General features: G+C 39.2%; 1 long non-coding RNA gene across 1 annotated transcript; it reads right to left on the bottom strand.

Annotated features, from left to right (window-relative positions):
• Positions 1-6,553: 6,553 nt before the first annotated feature.
• On the bottom strand, positions 6,554-19,922 carry LOC122228201. The gene is made up of 2 exons (XR_006206472.1): positions 19,651-19,922; positions 6,554-6,616 (listed from the first exon to the last, which is right to left on the bottom strand). It is a non-coding gene; the product is annotated as an uncharacterized LOC122228201 (long non-coding RNA).
• Positions 19,923-20,881: the final 959 nt, after the last annotated feature.

Here is a 20,881-nt window from a genome sequence, read left to right on the forward strand (position 1 = left end):
GTAGGTGAGAACCCTTTTAAAGTAGGAGGAGTTCAAGGGAGTTTGGTCCTGTTAGATGATTAGGCAAAAAGAATTTAATGCAGGAAAATTCTATGAACAAAAATAGTGAGTAATGGAGTCAAAGTTCGGGTGTTTTATTTTTTTTTTTTAAGTTTATTTATTTATTTTGAGAGAGAAGGAGAGGGAAGGGCAGAAAGAGAGGGAGATAGAGAATCCCAAGCAGGCTTCATGCTGGCAGCTCAGAGCCCTATGTGGAGTTTGAGCTCATTGAACCGTGAGATCATGACCTGCACCGAAATCAAGAATTGGATATTTAACTGGCTCAGCCACCCGGGTGCCCCCCAGGTGGTTTTTTAGAACAATGTTGGCTTGAAATTAGGAAATCCAAGTGCAATGGGCCCTCTTTCCTGAGTGGCTAGAGAGTAACAAAAGATGTTCCAGTCTTAAACTTGGAAATGAAATTAATAAATAAATATTATAAAATCTAAGCCATTTACATTCAAGTGGCTCCAATATGCTTACTTTACACAAAAATGAATTATTTAGCACCTGAAATGTGCAAGACTTCAGGTAGACAATCCGAGTTCATAGTGGACAAGACAGACATGGTTCTTATCTTTAGTGAAGCTTAAAATTTAGAGACAAGACAAATGTGATAAGCTGAGGAATACCTTCCCCCACTCCCAAAAATGTCCACATCCTAATCCCTGGAATTTATAAATGTTACCTTGCACAGTAAAAGGCACTTTGCAGATGTGATTAAGGTAAGGTTTTTTGTGATAGAAAGATTAGTCTGGATAATCTAGATAAGCCCAGTGTAATCTCCAGGGTTCTTATAAGAGGGAGACAAGAGGACCAGAATCAGAGAGATGTGATAGCCAACCAGAGGTGGAAGCAGAGAGAAGATGCTACACCACCAGCAGATAGAAGGAGGGTCCATAAACCAAGAAATGTAGTTGACCTTCAGCAGCTGTAAAAGGCAAGAAAACAGATTCGTCCCTGAAGACTCCAGAGAGGCATGACTCTGCTGACATCTTGATTTGGGGCCAGTGGAACCCAGGTCAGGTTTCCAATCTCCAGAACTGTAAGATAAGAAATTTGTTTTGTTTTAAACCATTACACTTGCGGTGATTTGTACACTAGCAATAGGAAAATAATACAAAAGGAAAAAAAAAAAGAGCAAATAACCATTCTAAATGCTGCTTCATGATCATTGTTGAGGATGCCATGAAGGGAAAGCACAGAGAGCCAGCAGAAAGCTAACAGAGTCCTAATCTAAAGCAGGCTGAGAGTGGACCTACCTCAATTTCATGTCTTCTGGAGGAGACAGGAGGAGTACATTGATCAGGAGAAGATGGGGAGTGAGGTGCAGCACCCAGAACCACCTCGGCCAGGCCCCAGTGCCTCAAAGAGTTTGACACACTGGAGGCAAGGCCGGGAGGGAGGGGGGATGGGAAGATGGCTGTAGCACAGTGAATAAGGGCACAGCCCCTGAAAGAGCATCAGGCCGGGGGCAGATTCTGAAGGGCTTGGTAGACTACAGCGAGTTTAGATTTTATCCCAAAGGGAGAAGGTGGCCCCTGAAGGGTCATAATAAATGGATGCTAAGATCAGATTCAGGTTTTTGGGAGTTCACTCTGGCTCTGTGGGGGGAATGGTTTTGAGGAAGAAAGAGGGTAAGGGGAGAAGCCAGGTGAAGACTGTTGCAATCGTCAGAGGGAGGAATGATTGTAGCAGCTTAGACCAGCATAATGGGAGATAGGAAGATAATGGGAGAAAGGGAGCAGATACATTTTGGAAGTAGAATCTACGGGACTTGGGTATTGATTGATTTAACCAGTAATTTTTTTTAAGTTGTGATTAGTTTTTCTTTACGTGATTATATCACAATTCCATTCTCTTATCGATGAACACTTGGGATTTGTCCAGTTTGGGGCTATTCTTAGTAACACTGCTATCAATATTCCTGTATAACTCTTACTATGAACATATCATCTTATTTCTCTAAGAGGGAAACCACTGGATCACAGGGAAGCATATATTTAACCTTTTAAGAAACTACTACAATGTTTTCAAAAGTGGCTGTGCCATTTCATACTCCCTTTGGTGATTTATTGGACTGTGTCAGGCACATTCCCTCCAAATAAAGAACAATATGCTGAGTTCTTTAAACATGTCCCTATGTTTTGAGTGTTGAGAAATAGAAAGAGGTGAAGATAAGCCCATAGTTCTATTTGCACATCTCCTGAATGATAGAATCCCTTGGTTCCTTGGGTAGAAGAGGGGTGTGTGTGGAGAAAGTTTCTTAAATTGTCACCAAATCATTCTGGGGAATGTTTTGCTTACAAACTTGTGGAGACCATGTTTCCCCAAAGCAAATAGTATGATTGGATCAGAGACTGAAACTTCAGAAGCTAGTTGCTCTTAGACTATTTCAGATAGGGAAACGGAGGCCCTTAGTCAGTGGAACAGAAGTCTGGTCATAATCTATGCTGTGGCCTCCTGTGTGTGCCAGCTCTCTTCTTCAGAACCTCCCCACTCCTGTTTTAGCCTCCAAAGTTGCAGGTTGAGGCAAAGACCTCTCCCTTCTCACCACTCATCACTCACTAAACAGAATCCTTTATGTCAATTGTTTCTCAAGTCCTCCCTCCAAAAAGGAAAGTGTTCCAGCTGGAGGTATGATCAAAACCAGGATCTTGAGCATCAGAGAAGGTACCAACCAGAAAGGACACAGGGATGGATGAGCAGGCTTAATCCTGGACTGTCTCAGGCAAAGAGCATGTACCACCATTGGTTTGGAGATCCAAACCAACCTGCATAGTAAAACAAATAAAAGAAAAACTACAGAAGGAATAAATAGAGCTGAATAGATAGAACCCTAAAGCCAAATAGACTATGAGATTTGAGAAGAAGTCTATAAGAGAATGATGATTTTAGACAGTTCGGGCTCATAAGAAAATTGAAGAGGCAAGGAATGCCTTGCTGGTATATAAATGGATTCTTTTTTGATTGATTAGTCTCTTACCTAGGGAGTAAGAAATCCTTGGATTTAGGGAAAAGGGTGCAGTGGTGCCTTCTGCACCTACCAAAGGATGTATCCACCCAAAACATCTGGGTGGGACTTTGCTTCCAAAAGGGTCCTTGAAGATGTAATTAAGTCAAGGATCTCAAGAGAAGATCATCCTGGATTATCCAGATGGGCCCCAAATCCTATGACAAGCATCCCTGCAAGAGAAAGGCAGAGGGGGAAGAAAAGGCTATGTGAGAACAGAGACAAAGATTGGAGTTCTGCAGCTACAAGTCAAGGAACACCTGGAGACACCAGAAGCCAGAAGAAGCAAGAGAAGATTCTCCCTTAGACTCTTTAGAGGCAGTTTGGTCCTGCCGACATACTGATTTCAGACTTCTGGCCCCCAGAATAGCGAGCGAATCCATTTCTGTTGTTTTTAAGCCACCTGGTTTGGGGTTGTTACACAGCCACAGGAAGTTCATATAGGGTGGAAGGGAGATTCTTGTTCAGCAGGCCTGAGGGTGGAGTGGAGGAGACACTGTGTATGTTAGTGTGGAAAGATGGAACTGGGTGTGAATGGCCGTGAATTTCCTAAGTCCAGGCAGAATAGAATCTAAGGGGAAGTGATCTATGTAGCTAGCTCCTCATAGAGGGCCACAGCTGGGGCACCTCCAGGACAGATTTCTCATGCTGCTTTTATATTATCCACCCAGTTTGAAAACATAATCCAGTTAGAGATCGGGAGAAAGTTACTTCCTCCCTCTCTCCTGCAGGTTCCATAAATACATGCAACTTCTTCATTTAGTTCAGCCTCATTACCAGTAGAGCAAGCCACACAATTCCGTTCTTTTAATCATTTTTCTCATTATTTTTTGTTCTCTGTTCTAGTTGTCTCATATTTCTTCACTTCTGTCAACCAGTCCCTTGGTTATACATTTTTCTTGTCATTCGCCTTAGAAAAACAAAACTAAACAGCGTAATTAGTAGTGCTTGTATGAAAGATGTGACTTTTTAGCGGGGGGAAAGGTGCTATTAATTGCTGATTCACGTTGTAAACATCTTCAACTCCTTTGAGTGTACTGAATTTCTGGTTCCCACAGGGCCTTTCACGAGGTCCTCAGAGCTCTGGCTGTCAAGAAGCAGTGACTCAGGCATGACTGTACAGAGCGGTCTGGATGCAGAGATGCGTGGCCAAGACTAGGGTCACATCACACGAGACTTTGTGTTGAGGAGAGAAGCCCATGCTCGTCATCTAAAGCTCTACCAAAGTGGGTGCCTTGGTTTAAAATTTTAAACCCAGGATTTTAAAAAGGAGAGTATTTAATCCTGAAAAAAAAATAACAACTCTATTTGAAATATAATTTCTTTAATCAAGCAGCACTTAATGTTTGTGTATGATTTTCCTCCGTGAAGCCTAAGGAGAAAAACCTTCCTAATCCTTGTTCTTGAACATCACCCTGCAGCATCAGGAAATTAGACTGTTAAATTTGATGCAACTTTAATTGAATTGGGAGAGGTAGTATGAGGGGGTGGCTAAGAGCCTGAACTTTCGGTTGAGATAGATCTCTGTTTTCAAGTGCAAGCATAAGAGCATCAAATGATTTGAAATTCATGCAGGTACCAGGAACACCATAACTGCTCATTAAATGTATTCATTTTAACCATATTGGGTGGGATTTTTCCACCACATGATGTGGAAGGGAGAGCCACCCCTTTCCTCCTTTTGGAGTCATTCTCAAATTCTCTGGTTTTGACACTTCAGAAAAATTGGGGTGGGGTCTCAACAGTGCTTCCCGGGCTTGCCGGGAATCCGGAGAGCCCTCACCAATCCACCCAGAGGCACGTGCCCTGCGTCCTCTGTGCCAGCGTTGGGATGTCAGGCTCTTGGCCGAGATTCCCAAGTGTGGCCATGTATCCAGCCTCTCCACAAACAACATGCAGCCAACCCTATTCAAGAGCCTCCTACCCTGGTGCAAACCCCTCACCCCCTTGGGGCCTGGAACAGCCCAGCCTCCTGCCTTTGGATTCAGTCCCCTCAACTTTGGGAAATCCAGCCCTGGGGCATCAGGGGCCTGCACATGGAGGAATGAAAGCTTCTCAATTCTCTCCCGGATTGAGGGAAGTGTAAGTCACCAGGTACGAATCCCACCCGGGCCACCTTTCTAAGAGGAATAAAGAGACAAGGTCCTTTACTCTTTCTCAGATGGCCGACAATGAGAAAACATGGCTTGATTAGTGTCTTGTCTTGGCACATTAGCACTCCAGTCTTCATTGGAGGGCCTACCTTGTCAGGTACTTGCCAGCCTGGACTAGCAAGCCACACACCTTCTGGGTTCAAGTCCTAGTCCACTACTTACTACCACTGCTTGCTGCTTACTATTCTTGGAGTTCAGATTGCCAGGTAAAATACAGGATGCCAAATCGAATGTGAATGTCTAATAGGTAATTTTTGTAGTGTAAGCATGTCCCATATATCATATGCAAGATTTGGGTTTTTAGCAAAAAATATGAGAGCGTAATATATGGGACAGACTTACACGACAAGATTATCATTTGTTACTCTGAAGTTCAAAATTAACTGGGTGTCCTGTATTTTTATTTGCTGAGTCTGGCAACTCTATCCTGGATAAGGCCCTTAAACCCTCTGAGCCTCAGTTTCCTCATCTGCAAAATGGAAATAAAAATAGTTTTGTATTCTGAGTATCTCTGACACAGAACTGTTACAAGAATTCAGTGAGTTAATATTTGGAAAGTGCTTAGAACAGGAGTTGGCAGATAACAGGCACTAATAAAGACTTGCTAAGTAAATAAATCTAACCAACCTCTTGTCAAGCTATGTATACATGCTTTACATAAACAACTATCCCTTGTTCTACAAAAACACAATAATCATAGGTTCTGAGCAAGGCTATAGGGGAAGGGACTGGGTTCTTTCTCAGGGTACAGTAATTTCAGTGATCTTCCCAGACTCCTTTTTCCCTTCCTGCAGTAGCTGATTTAGACGACTGTTTACATTACCTCACCCCATTCCTCCTGTTACCCCAGCGTCAGTAGAGAATGGGGTTTATTTTATGCCGGCAGGTGGTAGATGAAAGTACCAGGAGGAGGGCAGAGGATTTCTGGCTGCATTCTCCCTCTCCCTTGTCACCAGGACTATTCCTGTCACTCATGCCTCATAACTCTCAGGCTCCCATTCACCCTCACTCATCTCACCCCCTCCCCAAGCAAGCACTAGCACAAGAAGCTCATGCTGGACCAAATGCCCACAGGTCAATGTCTTTGTCTTCTTGTACAAGGCCTTAGAAAGAGGGCAGGGAGAAGGTGTGAGACAGGAAGAATTATGAAATGGGAAGGGTGCCTTCTCCACTCTGAAGGCCCTCCTGAGCCACATTTCTTCAAGCCCCATGATTACTCTGATTCTCCTTATTGTGACTACTGCATGTTCCTATTGCAAATCTAGACCACAGACCTTTTGCAAAGCCTCCAAGCTCAGACACAGGAGTCTCACAGAAACAACTCTCTAGGCAGTTGAGGTCACTTGGCTTCAGGGATCAAATCCATTTTATTCTGTATTTCTTGGTTTTGCTCATGATGGAGAACTAAAACCTGAAAGGAAAAAAAAAGGCTTGGATCAAGGAGATGAAGTCAACAAAGAAGCCAAAAGACTATAAAACAGGAAACAAAACCATCTACCCAGAAAGAGAAGGTGACATCAATAGAAAAGGGGAAAAGAAAGCATATATCAGTCACTAAGTCCTCAAAGGAAAAAGACAGAGGACATTGAGACTCAGGTCCTGAGGAGTTCAAACGAACATGAGGTTCCAGCAATCTCTCCTCCAACAATTCACATCCCCAAACTCTGAGGGCTACATCCAGCCTTTATTTTGTAGTCTTTGACCTGAAGGAGACTGCTCCAACCTGCAGGAGACTCATTCAATGGTCTGTAGGTAGAGTCTCAGAGTCTCTGCCTCCTTGACCCAGAATCTATGATCCCAATGACAGTTCTTCAACAGGAAGAAGAGAGAACATGGTGTCTCTGTGCTGCAGAAATTGACTCTCCTGTATTTCAATGATATATTGATATATAGCAAACCATCTCAAAGCCTAGATGCTCAAAAACAATTCATTCTCCCACAATTCTGTATGTTGTGTGGGCAATTCCTTGTGGTGACACCAAGTGAACTGTGATGGTTGCTGTCACTTGGAGACTCTATTGAAACTCAACCAGGGCTGTTGGTAAATGACTTAGCCTTCTTCCAGTTAGGCCTCTCCACATGGCTGCCTCACAGATTGGTAGTTGGTTTCCAAAAAGAACATACCAGGAGGGAGAGCTCTAAGCAGGAGAAAGTAGAAAATTCCAGGCCAAGCAAGAGCTGGTCCCAGAACTGGCACAGTATCACTTCCATAATATTCAATTGGTTAAGGTAGTTATAGACTCCATCCAGAGTCAACTGAGAGGGGACTACACAGAGGCATGAATCTTGGAAGACACAGTTCATGGGAGTCATCAAAGGAACAGTCTACCACATCTGTTCTGTAAGTTCCATAGTACCTCCAAATAATACTCTGCCTCATGTCTACCATCCAGGTGAACGCATATTTATTGAATACTTTCAGTATTCAAGTCACTATATTAAGTTTTTTTTTTTTTTTAACTGGGTGGTGGTTCTTGTTTCTACCTTTATTTAAGGATCTCACAGTTGAAACGGAACAAACACACAGGTACACAAATTCCAGTGGAAGGTACACTATGAATCCTTGCTACGTAAATAAATCTAAGAAGAAGAGGATTTAGTGGAGGAGAAAATTATTCTGAGCTACAGGATTATGAGAAAGTTTCATGGAAAACTGCTGGGAATGTGCTTTAGAAATTGTAAACCACAATTTTAACATTCTAAGATATTACCATTATTGTTACAAAGCTTTTGCCTCATCAAAAACTATATCTAAGATCTTCTGACTACCCTAAGTCTAGCAGGCCACCTGTTTACATCTTAAGTGTTTGCTGGCGAAGTCAGTGACTTTGGATAGGTTACCTAACCTCTCTGTGCCTCAGTGGCATGACCTTAAAGGTTTTGATGATTTAGTATATTTGAGGTTTTTCTTTTTTTAATGTTTATTTATTTACTTTGAGAGAGAGTACAAATGGGGGAGGGGCAGAGAGAGAGAGAGGGAAAGAGAGAATCTCAAGCAGGTTCCACACTGTCAGCACAGAGCCCAACACAGGGCTCGATCTCACAAACTGTGAGATCATTAGCTGAGCCAAAATCAAGAGTCAGACACTTAACCAACCAAGCCACCCTGGCGCCCCTATTTGAGGTTTTTAAAACAGTTCTTGGCATACACAAAAAATGTTCAATAAGTGTTAATCATTGGTAATTATGATGGACTGAATAATGCCTCTTCCTGAAAGATGTCCTCCTTCACAGGAACCTGCAATGATATTACCTTACATGGCAAAAAAGACTGTACTGAGATGATTAAGGAACTTGAGATGGGGGAAGGCATCCAGGACTATCCAGGTGAGCCAGTGTAATCACAAGGACCCATATAAAGGGGAGACAGGAGGGTCAGAGTCAGAGAAGGTGATGTGATGATGGAAGCAGAGGTCAAAGACATGCAAGGTCATTGACCAAGGAATGCTAACAGCCTGTAGAAGCTAGAAAAGGCAAGGACAGATTCTTTCCTAGAACCTCCAGGAGAAACACAGCCTTGCTGACTCATTTTGGACTTCTGACCTCCATAACTATAAAATAATAAATCTGTGTTGTTTTTACCCACTAAGTTTTTGGCAATTTGGTAATTTGGTACAGCAGCAAATAGAAAGTTAATGCAATGATGACGATGATGATGATGACAATAATCTGAAAACCAGGACCTCCTACACACAATCAAAAAGCCGAACCTAACCGACCAAAGCAATGTGTGCTGTCCAGTTCTAGAGAAAGATATTGGAGCTTGGTAAAAATGAAGTAATTCTCTGTGCATCTTATTCAATCAAGCTGTCACCGTTTTTTGCTTTCTAGATTTCAAACATCAAAACAATGCTAACTACTTTGCATTTATATTTTATGACTTGTTTTTTGAGCATTTTCATTAATATTTTATTATGAAGTCATGAGTTTTACTTTAATTATATATTTTGTGAAGGTTTTCAGCATACTTAAATATGATTTTCTCATGTATTGGGGCTCTTTGGGGGTTCTTCTCCCTTTTGGGCAACACATCCCTAAGCATGTTATAGCAGGCAAAGAAAGATGAGAGGTGCTCAACATTCTGAAATTACTAACAACTCACTTCTGCATGGCACTTTATAGTTTACATAGTTCTGGTGTCAGCCTCATCTCATTTTACCCTTGCAACATTCCTGTGAGAGGAAAACTAGCCTTCGGAAGGTTGAGAATGAATTATGGAAGTGGCATAGATAGTAAGTAGTAGAGCCAGGTTTTTATGCAAGCTTCTTGACTCTCTAATCACTACACTGAGAGATATTTTCAAAGGTTTTTAGGAGAAATTTCAGAGGTTTGTCTATTTTGAAAATGAGGCTTCCTATCTTTCCCTGCTTTTCCCCCACTGCGGATTCACATTGCAAGGGTCTAAAATGTTCCAGATGTGAAGATACATTCATGACATGCAATGCAGCTGTCATGGCAAGTCCAAGTTTAAACACTGGCCCTTTAACACATGTGTATTCCCGTGATCAAAAACGAGGCATTGGAGGTTGAGTGCTAAATATTTTTGAACACTATCAATAGAAGACACATTGCTTCAGAACTCGGAGATATGAGTGAGGGCTGTGGAGGGAGAGAAGATCTTTTTCGCTGACAGCCATTCTTTCCAAAACTATTGTAAGTTCGGTTTTAATCTAGTAAGCCAAAAACCTAAAATGTTGAATAAGAAACTTGGTTGTGGCCTTTCAATATATTTCCTAGTAAAGGGAATCTGAATCCAGGTATCAGATCCTTGGATTTGGGAATGAAAGGGGATCTCGACTACCATTAAGAATACTGTGAGCAATGCTAGAGATGCTTTCGGATTTTGTGTTGCAGTCCTCACTCAGCCTATCATATTATATCACCTTTGAAGACAATTGTGCAGATAAGGATTAAACAATAAAGAAATATAGAGGAGCCTGCAGGAATCCTAAATAGCCTGTCACAAAATATAAACAGACTTGGAGACATTCCCCCCAGAGGAATTAGACACCTTTAAATAATGGAGAAAATAAAATCTCACTCCTTCCATGAAGGTCTTTCATTGACCTGGACCAGATACAACTTCTTCCAATTAAGAAGTTCCACCTAACACCTAAATTCCAGCACGTTTAGAGCTGAAATGGGATCTAGAAGTTACCTATGGGGAATAATTTACCAGCTGGCTGAATGCAAAATCAAGATTAATTTAAAAACCCAATAACTTTATTATAAATTGGCAAAAACCAATTTGAAAATACAGTGGAGAAAATCCCATTCACAACAGGAACCAAAGGTATAAAACCTAGCAATAAATCGAATGAGAATGTCCAAGACCTATGTAAGTAAAACTAAAGCTCTACTGAAGGATATAAGAAAGAGCTGAATAAATAGAGAATTAGGCTTTGTTCCTAGATGGAAATGCTGAAAATTTTAAAGATTTCATTATTCCCAAATGAATCCATAAATTCCATGTAATTTCAATCAAAATTCCACTGAGCTTTCACAAAACTTGATAAGTTTGTTTTATTTTTTCATTATTTAAACTTATTTGAGAAGCTTATTTTAAAATACATGTAAATATGGACAAAATTAACTATGACCTTTTTTAAAAAAAACAACAACGAAGACAAGAGGCATTACTTTAACAGATTGCAAAACATACTATAAGTCTATAACTATTTAGAGTGTGGTTTTTAGCATAGAAATGTATTTTTTAAATCAGTGAGATGGCGTAAGAGTATAGAAAGAGGGGTGCCTGGGTGGCTCAGTCAGTTAGGTGTTGGACTTGGCTTGATTCGTGGGTTTGGCCCTGCATCGGGGTCTGTGCTGACAGCTCAGAGTCTGGAGCTTGCTTCAGATTCTGTGTTTCCCTCTCCCTCTGTGCCCCTCCCGCACTGTGCGTGTGTTCTCTCTCTCTCTCTCTCTCTCTCTCTCTCTCTCTCTCTCAAAAATAAGTAAATAAACAAACATTTTTAAAACAGAGTATAGAAAAAGAATCATGTATCTGTAGGAATTTAGTACATGATAAATGTGGTATTTAAAATTAATGGGTATAAGTTATTATTGCATGTTGCAGCAAGTAACAGACACCTGAAAAATAGTGGCTTAATCAGAGATTTATTTCCTCACATAGCAAGTAGAGCCTTGGGAGATCTACGTTCCCTTCAGCTTTCCATTCCAGCCTCCTTATCACGTGCTGTTACCACTGTGCTGGTTGCCTCATGGGCAACTGGCTGCCCATCCTCTAATCTCATGTTCCTATTTTCAGCAAGAACAAAAAGAAGAAACAAGGAATAATGGATGTGTCTTGAAATAAGGACTTTTCCATAAGTCGAAGTAGGCTTCTATTTCTGTCTCATTGTCAGAACTCTGTCACCATCTCTCTAGCTTCAAGGGAGGCCATGATATACAGGTCCTTAGCTGAGCACAATGACACCAAAAGTGAAGCAAAACAAAACAAAACAACAAACCCCAAAAACCAAAAAACCTATTTTTCTTTTCCATAAAGAAGAAAGGAAGGCTAGCTAGGTAGGTATTTAGAGGTGTCTCCTCTACAGGGCCAGCCCAGTGGGTATGAGGCCAATGTAGTCACACAGGACCCCATGCTTGGTTTTATGCTCTGTTATAGCCATCTTGAAATCCTTAATAACTTTATCCTTGAATTTGTGTTTTGTAAGTGAAGTCCAATGGGACAATGGGGCATGTGATGAGTCCAGGAGGTATGTGAAATATGCATGTTCATAGTCTTATTGTCCCTTTTTGCACACAACATTCATGGCACCCCACAAGGAAAGAATTTTGGTGGATTCATGATGCATGGAAGCTCAGTGAGACTCAAAGCATATACAAAGTAAGTATGTTACATCCCTGAGTAAATGGGGGCACTGACTGCCCTGAGAGGCTGTGCTGCTTTCCATTTAAGTCAGAACTTGCTTCAAATACAGAAAGAAAGTAATGGCATTCTAAGAAAAATCAGTAACTTAGGAGCTCTATCATGCCCTTTCTTACTTAGGTTACTGCCCTGCCTTAACCAACCACCTAAGCTGAAAATGATGATGTACAGCAAAGGAAAACAGGGCAACCTGTAATTCCTTTTCCTTACAGTCATTCCTTACTCATCAGTAAATTAAAGGTAGAGAGTACCTACCTCTATAGAATGTGTGTGTATCAAAAACTGACATAAAAACAGCTGAATTTTGCACAATGTTCTCACTTTTCTAGTAAGAATAAAATAGATATGCATATATAAACCACAATATACAAATTGTTTAATTTCAGTGATTATGTATACAAGTTATGCACAGGACTATCAGTATGTCAGAACTATTCACATGATCAGAAAAGACCTGAAGCCCTAAACTCTCACTTTTGGATAATGAAATCTCTGTTTAATTACTTATGACTACAAAGCTATCTAAGCAGAGACTTCAGTGACCACACATGACAAAGAATACAGACCCTACATAATTAGTTCATAAATGTCACTAAACAAACAACAAATACAACAACAAAGAATAATAATAACAAATCTGGGGAGTGAGGTAAGAGAATCTGATTTTCAGAATTGGCATATTATATTATTTAAGCTGTCTAGTTTTCAACAAAAAATATGAAACATACAAGAAACAAAAAAACTGTAGCCCATACATGGAAAGGGAAAAACAATAGAATCTGTCCTTGAGTAAGCATAGACTTTAGAATTACCAAAGACTTTGTATCATCTCTTTTAAATATATCCAAAAAACCTAAACGAAGCCATGTTTAAAGACCTAAAGGGAATTGTGAGAATGATATCTCACCAAATAGAGAATATAAGTATAGAAATAAAAAAAATATGAAAAAGGAACCAAAAAAGAATTCTGGAATTGAAAACGACAATAACTGAAATAAAAGATTCATGAGAGGGGTTCAACAGCAGACCTGGGTAGGCAGGAAAAAAATCAGTGACCTTGATAATACATTAATTGAGATTATCTAGTCCAAGGAATAAAGCAGTAGAAAGATAAAATATTTTTTTAAAGAACAGAGTCTCAGACACATGTGGGAAATCATCAAACATACTACCACATGCATGATAGGAGTTCCAAAAGGAGAAGAGAGAAAGTAGCAGAAAGATATTTGAATAATAATGCCTGAAAACTGCTTACATTTAATAAGAAACATTAACTACATATTTAAGAATTTATGATAAACTCCAAGTTGTGTAAACTCAAAGGATTCACATCATACTCAAACTCTCTAATGCCAAAGGCAAAGAAAAAATCATGAGAGCAACAAGAGAGTAGGAATTCATCACATACAAGAAATCCTCCATAAGATCAATAGCCAATTTTCATCCGATACCGTGGAAGCTAGAAAGTAATGTGGTGATATATTTGAAGTTCCAAAAGAAAAATGGTGTCAATCAAGAAATCTACATCCTGCAAAACTATCCTTTGAAGAAGTAATTAAAACATTCCCAAATAAACAAAAACTGAGACAGTATTAATGTATTTTCTAATTTGTAACACTTTTTTCCCTCCTGTCTAATTTAATTGACAACTGCGTAAAGCAATACTTATAAATCTGTGCTGATAGATACACAGTGTATAAAGATGTCGTTTTTATAACAATAACAGCACAAAGAAGTTATATAACAACAATGTTTTTGTACACTACTAAAATTAAGTTGGTATTAATCTGAACTAGATTTTTAAAAATTAAGATATTAATTACAATCCCCAGGGCAACCACCAAGAAAACAATCCAAAAATATATACTAAAAGAAATGACAGGAGAATTAAAATAATACACTTAAAAATATCATTTAATACAAAAGAAGTCAATAATGTAGTAAGAGAGGAACAAAAAAAACATAGATATACAGAAAACAAATAGCAAAATGGTAGATATAAATCCTACCTATATTAATTTTCTCAGGTCACCATAAGAAAATACTATTGTATACATGGTTTAAACAACAGACATTTATTTTCTCTGAGTTCTGGAAACTAAAAGTTCAAGATCAGATTGCCAGCAGAGTTGGATTCTGGTGAGGCCTTTTTTCCCGGCTTGTAGATGGCCACCTTCTTGCTGTGTCTTCACATGGCCCTTTCTCTGTGAAAGACTGAGAGATCTCTGATGTCTTTTTCTCTTCTTATAAGGACACCAGTACTACTGGATAAGGGCCCCACCCTTATGACATCATTTAACCTTAATTATCTCCTTTAAGGTTCTTTATCCAAGCATAGTCATATGGGGGATCTAGGCTTCAACATATGAATTTTGGAGGGACATGATTCAGTCAATAAAACCATCTTAGTAATTACAGTAAATGTAAATGGAATAAGTATTCCAATCAAAAGGAAATTATTGGCAGAATACATTAAAGAAACCATGATTCAACTATATACTATCTACAAAAGACATACTTTAGATTCAAGGACACAAATAGATTGAAAGTAAAATAATGGAAAAAGATATTTATTCCACATCAAAATGGAGCTGGAATGGCTGTACTAACATCAGATAAAATATACTTGAAGACAAAAGTTATTGTTAAAGAAAAAGAAAGGTATTTTATGATAAAAGTGTAAATCCATCAAGAAAATATAGCATTTATGTAACAATATATATATGATAAAAAATATATATATATGATAGATATGTGAATAAATATATAATACCATATATATGTGCACCTTGTATAAGTATTACATATTATAAACACTATACATATATTATATTGTATAATATATAAATATTACATATATTATACATATATATAGTATAAAAAATATATACATGGTGAAAAACAGAGTGCCCAAAATACATGAAGCAAAGACTGGCAGAATTGAAGGGAGAAATAGACAATTCAACAATAATAATGGGAAACTTCAATATATCACTTCCAATAATAAATAGAACAACTAGCCAAAGGTTAATAAGGAAATAGACTTGGATAGCTCTATAAAAAAATAGCTCTAGATTTAACAGACACTTATAGGAAATTCCACTCAACAATGGCAGAATACATAATCTTTTCAAGTGTAAATGGAACATTCTCTTGGACAAGCTGTATGTTAGGTCATAGGAGTGTCAATAAATTTAAAAGGATTGAAATGTTTCAAAGTATGTATTTCCCAATCACAATAGAAGGAGATTAAAACTCAATAACAGAAAAAACTTTGGGAATTCACAAATATGTGGAAATGAAACAAAACATTCCCAGTAACAAATGTGTCAAAGAAAACACACACACAAGTGAAATCATAAAATACTTTGAGATGAATAACAATGAAAACAAACATAACAAAATTTATGGGATGCAGATACAGCAGTGGAGAACTGTTGCTCTATCTGCATTGTTTGAAATTTGTAAGAATGCTTTCAAGTGCAATAATATAATTTTTTAAAATCTCTAATTGTGAAAACCTTGATGATTCCTTTATTTAACAGTTACACAGTTGCCCAGAAATGTTGAACAACTTTTCCAGTCACACTGTTAGTCAGTGGAGACTCAATAAAACCAGGGATTCCAAGTTCCTGCAATATTTGTGGACCCATCCCTCATCCCTTCTCCATCCCTTCTCCATCACACTTCTAATATTCAAATAATTTTTTTCATAACTGCCATAGCTGATGGTGCATTGACTTTAATCCACTAGAGTATTAGTTCGTAAAATGTGAAGACATCTTTATTTCTCTGGACGCATTAACATGGCATTTTAAATAGTAATTGGGTACTCATTAAATTGCAGGCACAAGGCTAGTCAGTAGAGATAAAGGTGAACAAGGCACAGTCCCATCCATGGAGGGGGTCAGTCATAATCTAGTAGCTGCTAAATAAATTCCTAGTTGATTAAGTAAATGGATGGTGAAACCTACAAGTGGATAGTCCTGCCTGCCTACTTAAGAGCACTTGCTAGATTTACTGGAATACTTTTATTTATTTTTTAATGTTTTTTATTTTTACTTTTGAGAGAGAGAGAGAAAGAGAGAAAGAGCATGAGTGGGGGAGGGGCAGGGAGGGCAAGGGACAGAGGATCTGAAGCAAGCTCCATGCTAACAGCACAGAGCCTGATGCGGGGCTGGAACCCACAAACCACAAGATCATGACCTTCGCCAAAGTAGGATGTTCAACTGTCTAAGCCACCCAGGCACCCCCTGAAATACTGGATTGCAAGTAACTTGTTCTGCGAGTGTTCCACAAGACTAGTAAACATTTCTAATAAATTTTAACTTCATAAATGAGAATCGTCTTGTGATACGAGTAGTTCGCAATGCCAGGTGTCACATGATCACAACTGAGCCAATGGTTCTTAAATTTGCTTTGATATACAAGTGCTTTGGATTACAAGCATGTTTCTGGAACAAATCATGCTCACAAACCAAGGTTTTACTGTACTTTCAAATGTATGAAAAAGTTCAGAATAAGAACTAATTAGACACTAATTTTTCCAACAATATATTGAAACCACTAGCGACCATTCCAAACGTGCCTTGTTTTAGACCAAAAAAAAAAAAAAAAAAAAAAAAACAAAACCTCTAAAATAGGATTGATGAAAACCTTTACTATCCAGATAGGTAATTTCTACTGACAAATGAGATCATATGCTTCCAAGTGGGTAGATACTATGGGATATTTCCTGTGTTTTGAAAAATAAACCTAAAAGAGATTGATTTTTTAAATGTTGACAGTAGCAACAGAAAATGCATCCCTAGTTTAGAAGATAAATTCAATTACAGATGCAATGTTAAAAATACACACACACACACACACACACACACACACACGCACACACACACAGAAAGAACCCCATAAGAAATGGATTATACTTCAGACTGGAGTCAGGTTCAAGTCTTTCTAAAGAGCAGTTGGATGTTGACCTTTCCTAGCTCGGCCACCACCAGACACACACGTCCTGATGGTAGGGATTGTGCCGAGGTTCTGTGGTGCTGTGAGACCATAATTATTATCCTCTGTGGGCCGTGAATGTCAGCCTTCTGCAAAATGTAGCTCTGGGAAGATTCTGCACATTTGCTTTCAGAGGTCCCCCTGCCTCTTGATGCTTGGTGGAAATCTTTCCCTAAGCAAGAAGAAGAAACACTCTGTTACTGACAAGCTCAGTTACAAAAGATAAGGCTAAGAAGGTGGGAGAAGTGTTCACGGGTGACAAGAGGCTTCAGAAAAGGGATCTAGAGTCAGTGAGTCTGGAGACAAATGGTCTAAAGAAGCATTTCCAGTGCTTCAGAATTGATGATGCTCCACATCACTGAATTCACACTTTTAGAACTTGCTAATAAACATTTAGTGACAGGACAGGATACGTTATGCTGCAGTAGAAAGCAACCCCAGAAGTCTAACTGGGTTATAATAACAAAGTTCTATTTCTTGTTCATGCAACATGTTTATCACAGCTTGGCAGAAACCTCCACCGGCTGTAGAGTCCCAGGCTAATGGAGCTGCCACCATCTCAAGCACTGGTCACCGTGTCAGAGGAAAGATTGCTCTAGAGGATCTTGTTCTGATAATTACATGATCTGGCCCAGAGCAACACATATCACCTCCACTCACAACTCATTCTACAGAACTAGTCACATGATCCCACCCAACGTCAAGTGGGCAGGCAGCGCAATCCTACCATGTGCCCAAAGTAAGAGAGCCAGAAATATTTGGTGAACGGCATCTGTGACATTCACAGAAGTAACAGAAATAATCATCGAGACAGAACAGGAATTCCAGCCACTTTAGTAAACCTCAGCCTATATATCATCAAACCTTCATCAATAAGTTTCTAAATACCTACGATGTACCAGGGTCTGCATTACTAAACCCCCGACATTTATCCCGATATTTTGTGATTTTTTTTCCTGTCCTGGCATTTTCAGCTCATCATTTGCCTACCAGCAGGCAATTTAGAACATAACTTCTATGTCTCCGTTGATTGCAGAACCCACCATGTACATAAGCTGTGACTAAATAATCAGTTCAACTGAAAATTGAAGGTAAAATAATTTCAGAACAGGTTCTGCTACAATGGAATATGGGACTTAACATGATTTGGAGTTTAATATCTGTAAAGACAGAGTTATGAACTCAAATGCCCGCAGGGACAGACAGGTAACATAAATGCATGAAGAGGTTAAACGTAGGAGGACAGGAGTGACAGGGGCTAAGCTGAACTGGAGAGAATATGGCCTATCTAAAAGAAGCAGAGGCTCTCATCTGGATTCTTACATGAAATCTTGGTTTTGGATTTTGGCTAAAAAAAAATCTACAGCACACCTTTTAAATTACACTCTATGAACCAAAGAAAGCATGTCATAAGCAAGATTTCACCTGCGGGCTACCAATTTGCACTCTCTGCTGAAAAGGTATGGGTTATTAACATACGTCCCACAAGGCTGATTATTTCCTGTTTAGGTGCCACTTCCTATTAGGAGCTGGGGCTCCAGTTGTAGATGCCTGCCATTGGGTTAATGATGGAAGGGACATCTGCAGTCACAGGTATGCAGTGTTTGGTTTGGATTATTGAATGAAAGTGTTGAGAGTACATGAGACTTACCTTGATGAACTAATAGTCCTTCTATAGAAATACCACTCTGACAAATTTGAAGGACGTGTGTTAGCAATCCCTACTACTTCCTTTTAAACACAGGGAGTATTGACATATATTTTATTTATTTTTTTTAATGTTTTTTTATTTATTTTTGAGACAGAGAGAGACAGAGCATGAACGGGGGAGGGTCAGAGAGAGAGGGAGACACAGAATCCGAAGCAGGCTTCAGGCTCCGAGCTGTCAGCACAGAGCCCGATGTGGGGCTTGAACTTACAGACTGTGAGATCATGACCTGAGCCAAAGTCAGACGCTCAACCAACTGAGCCACCCAGGCGCCCCTTGAAATATATTTTAAAATAGATGACAGCATCCCATTCCAGGTAGTATGTAGCCTATCACTAAATTGTATTCTGATGAATTTATATCTCATCGAATGAACTTCCTTAAATATCAGCCACAGCACCAAGTTCCTCAGTATGTATGTGGAGTATTGTTCAATGGTTTCAAGGACATAGAATATGGAGCCAAATCCACTTTCGTCGGTGGTGGGATCTTAGGCAAGTGGCTCAGCTTCTCTGTGCCTCAATTTCCTTACCAGGAAAACAAGGATAATAATGGCACCTTCTTATCAGAGTTGCTATGAAGATTACATTAAGTCAATTATACGTGTAAATTGCTTAGAATCCCGACAGGCACAAAGTAAGCATTCAGGGAAAGTATTTTAGCCTAGTGTCTTAACTCTTCCTCATTAACTCACACACTCCTACGTTGTCATTCTTTGCTAGAGACAAAACACTTAATTTTCTTCCCCCAACAGACTCTGTCCTGGACAGCTATTCTTCGAGTGCTACGTGAAGTCTTCCCCAAACAGAGGACTATCTGTACGGCTACCATAAAATCTCACCACGATGCGCTCTCTGGTTGAGGTTGTCATTACCATCTCACAACATGGTCCTTGTCAGTACTTCTGAGAGAACCCAAAGCTTGCTCGCTTTTCTCAGCAGGAGACCCCCACACCCTGCTCCTCTGTAGACGCTTTAAAATGCACTCGAACACCGTAGACCAATCAGTTAGCAGAGTAAACAATAATTTCTTCACAGGGGACTCCTAAGGGATCTGTGGTGTTTTGATGATCTGCAGCCATGGAAACAGCAGATGAAGTGTTTGGGTCATTGGAATGCTTTTAACTTGTGCTTCCTGTGGCAGAGACTACTAATTGCTTCTCAGTATCCTTTCTCCCCCCCTTTTTAGACATTTTTAGCTAAGCACATTGTTGCCCTACTAAAACATTTTCTCTTGAAGTTAATGTTGCTATGTGAAAGTTTTGGCCAAAGAGCTATAGACAGGAATGCTGTGAGCCTTCCAGGGATTCCTCTTAAAGGGAGAGTACTAATCCTTCCTTCATCCTTTTCTCTATCATGATATCTTCAATGTGGATATGATGGCTGGAACTTCAGCAGTTATTTTTAGGCTATGAGGTTTAAGGCAGCAGTTCTCAAAATGTGTATTGAGGACACACAGCATCCCCCAAACCCTTATTCAAGAAATTCCCAGGTTTCAGTTTCCTTTGCCAATCACATATTTATATAAAACCTAGAATGTTCTCCTGAAACTTCAACCAAAACAATACATTGCAATAGATTCCATACAGTAGCAGATATTTGCTTCAAGGGAGCCAGATAGGGATTTTGTGTGTGTGTGTGTGTGTGTGTGTGTTTTATAAAGTTATTTTATTTTATTTTTTTATTTTTATTTTTTTTTCAATATATGAAGTTTATTGTCAAATTGGTTTCCATACAACACCGAGTGCTCATCCCAAAAGGTGCCCTCCTCAGTGCCCATCACCCACCCCCCCCCCACCCCCATCAGCCCTCAGTTTGTTCTCAGTTTTTAAGAGTCTCTTATGCTTTGGCTCTCTTCCACTCTAACCTCTTTCAGATAGGGATTTATAAATATGTAAACACGTTACTCTTCTCACCAAATTTGTTTTAGAAAATATAATTATTTTTCATAAATCTGTGTTATTAGTGTTTACATGCAATGGGTTTATTGTCACTTTAAAATGGATTAAATAAGTGTGCACAATAATTCTGTTTTAATTGTTTTTTAATTTTTTCAATTTTATTTATTTTATT

This window comes from Panthera leo, chromosome C1 (genome assembly GCF_018350215.1).
Source record: "Panthera leo isolate Ple1 chromosome C1, P.leo_Ple1_pat1.1, whole genome shotgun sequence".
NCBI lineage: Eukaryota > Metazoa > Chordata > Mammalia > Carnivora > Felidae > Panthera > Panthera leo.